The sequence below is a fragment of the Colobus angolensis genome, unplaced genomic scaffold, assembly GCF_000951035.1.
Source record: "Colobus angolensis palliatus isolate OR3802 unplaced genomic scaffold, Cang.pa_1.0 Scaffold8, whole genome shotgun sequence".
Lineage (NCBI taxonomy): Eukaryota > Metazoa > Chordata > Mammalia > Primates > Cercopithecidae > Colobus > Colobus angolensis.
In genome coordinates this window covers 18,731,359-18,734,453 of record NW_012121820.1, presented here as the reverse complement: position 1 = coordinate 18,734,453, position 3,095 = coordinate 18,731,359, and positions in this window count along the sequence as shown.

Sequence of the window (3,095 nt, the reverse complement as noted above, 5' to 3'; positions counted from 1 at the left end):
ACCCGGGAGGCGGAGCTTGCAGTGAGCTGAGATCCGGCCACTGCACTCTAGCCTGGGCGACAGAGCGAGACTCCGTCTCAAAAAAAACAAAAAACAAAAAACAAAAACAAAAACAAACAAAAAAACTAGAGCTCTGTACCCACTAAACACGAACTCCCCATTTCCCCCTCCCCCACCCCCTGGCACCCACTATTCTGCTTCCTGTCTTTATGAATTTGACTCCTCTAGATACCTCATTCAAGTGGAATCATACGGTTCTGTCCTTCTGTGACTGGCTCATTTCACGTAGCTTCACGTCTTCAAGTTCCTCCACGTTGTAGCCTATGTCGGAATCTCCTTCCACTTCAGACTGAATAACATCCCATTGCATGTGTGGAGCACGTTTAGCTCATCCATTCCTCCTCAGATGGATGCCTGAGTTGCTGCCGCATTTCGGCTGTTGTAAATAAGGCACAGGTGTACAAATTTGGCTCTGTATTTTTGTATACTTCCCCCCAGGCCCAGGTTTGTACTAAATTCCTTTTTTGTACATAAGAAACCACCGAATATTGGCAATTTCATATGGTTTGACTAAATATATACACCTGTACCTGTGCATAACTGTACCTGTGCTTGTATGTGTGGGCACGTCCTGTCTGTGATGTTTGTGTGCCTGCGTGGCACAGCGGTGTGCGTGGACCTGTGTGTGCATGTGTGTCTGGGCGGCGGGATAGTCCTTGAGTCGGACTCTGCATTGCGGTACTGGGGCTGTGTACAGAGAGCACGACGGAGAGGGGCAGGGGTGGGAAGACTTCATTGAAGGGCAAAGGGTTCCAGTGGATCCCAGACATCATGATAATACTTGCGTGCAAATCAAATCAAATCCCCCAGGGCTGAGGGACCAGCTGCCCCTCCCTAGGCAGCCCCTCCCTGTGAGCTAAATTGGTCAAGGGCGATGGGAAGGCAGACAGGTGGCTCCTGGCCTTGGGGCTGGGCCTAGAGGTGGTGGCCAAGGGTGATGGGAATCATCCAGACAGACCTAAGCCCTGTCCCTGGCTGCAGTGTGTCGGGCGCAGGCCCCTTAATGACTGTAATTAAGAGGAAGGAAACTGTTTTCCTGTACAGGAGGTGTCAGGCGCCTGCCTGGCATCACTCAGCTGTCCCGGGGCCACTTAGCCTTGTCTGTTGTCTCTCACAAGCCAAGTGGTGTCTGGGCAGGCGATGTCGTGTGGGGTAGGGGGAGCAGAGGCTGGGTTGCAGCCCTCCAGGTGCAGGCTGCTGTGAGGCCAGTGCTGCCACATACCTTTCCTCTGGCGCCCCGGGTCAGGAGAGACAGAGTTTCTGCAGAGGAGCAGCTGGGACTGGCAGGGGAGCCAGAGTGCACCCAAATCCCTTGAATCAAGGCAAAGCAACCTAAGAGCCAGAGATGCAAAAGTGGACAATGCTGAGGAGTCCCCAAGGCTGGCTTGAGCCAGGGAGCAAAGGGTGAGAAAGATTTCAGGTGCAGAGTGGTAAGTGGGGCGTTCCTGGCTGGAGGAAGAGGGCAAGGACATGCCCAGGGAAGGCAGGTGGGGGCCGTGGTACAGGGGAAGATGCTAATAGGAAGGTTAGAGCCACACTAGGAAGAGCTTGAGGGCCTTCTAAGGTGCTGGGTTCTTACCTAGAGATGATGGTACAGAGGCTGGGAAGACTCCAGAGCAGCATCCTGGGATAACTCAGAAACAGCTCCAATGGCAAGAGTGGGCCAAAGCACCAGAAACAACCCGCATTGGTTGAACCCAGTGTGGTTCACTGTTCACTGAGTGCGACACAGGTCTCAAGAGGTCACCATTCCGAACTCTTATCTCATCCTGATACCCCGTGGGCTATTGTGCCACTGGACTGAGTCAGACCCCCTGATAGGAACACAGGCTCTGCCACTTAATGGGGGAGCCGAACAATCGGAACTTCTCTGAGTCACAGTGGCTGACTCTACACGTAGAGCAGGACCCACGCCACCTCCTTCACAGGCTTTCTGTGAGGAATATATGGGCTCAGCTATGCCAAGTGCCTGGCTGAGAGCAGCTGTGGTTGCTCAGTACACGCTGAAGTCCAGAGCTTTCCCAGTTGTGAAAGGACAGGGGCTCGATGAAGGCCTGAAAGCTCAGGAAGCCACCAGGGGAGCCCTTTTGGTCAGTCTCTGGCCCCTTCTAGACCAAAGGCTGGTGCCAAGGCCAACATGGTCCCAGCCAGGTCAGTGGGGTGTGGCCAGTCATCGCTGCCTCTGAGATCTGGCCTTTCGTCCCACCCCTGCTCACAGGAGGCAGGGTGTCTGTCTGTCTGTCTCCTGTGTTTTATTTCTCCATTTGTTCTGAAATTGGGAGGGGAAGAAAGAGGTACATCTGCTGACTCCTGGAGCCCCGTTACTGAGTCAGCCTCCCATTCCCACCCCCTCTCCCTCTGTCCAATCCTTCCAACATGGATTTAGTGTCCACCTTCAGCCAGCAGGTGACCCAAAGATGAGTAAGAGTTTGTCTCTGCCCTGGAGGAGCTCACAGTTCAGTGGGGAAGACAGACTCATAAATAATTATAAACCACAGATTAGGCTAAGGTATAAACCAAGCGCCTGGGGTTTAGAGCTGGGACCCATTGCGGAACCTCAGAGGAGCCATGGCCCCACCTCCCGCCCCTTCAAGCACGGCACAGCGCAGTGGCAGGCCCTCTCCCAAATGGGAGGTGAATGCTGTTCCTGGCCACAAGGAAAGAAAAAAAGAGGAAGAGCACCCAGCCCAGGCTCGTGGGTGCTGGTTCCTGACTGAAACCTGCAGTGAGGCCTGGCAGGGCCTCAGCCTCCCCCGTCCAACGCGCTGGCTGGGCGGGAGGTCTCCAGGCACTTCTGGCGCTATCGCTGTAGTCCATCACTTGTTGACGCCATGGGGTGGTGCTTGGAGGTCCCTTCCTGGAAATTCTCCAGCCAGGGTCTCCAGGATCTTTTCTCCTTATTCTCCCCTCCACACGGAAAAGGGAAGTCAGTGGCCTGGTCAGGGTCTGGGTCCTAGGCTCACCAATGTTGCTCCAGGGAGGTCCCCTGGAAGCCACAGAGAACCTGATGGGGGAGTGGGCAAGGCCGGGGTCAG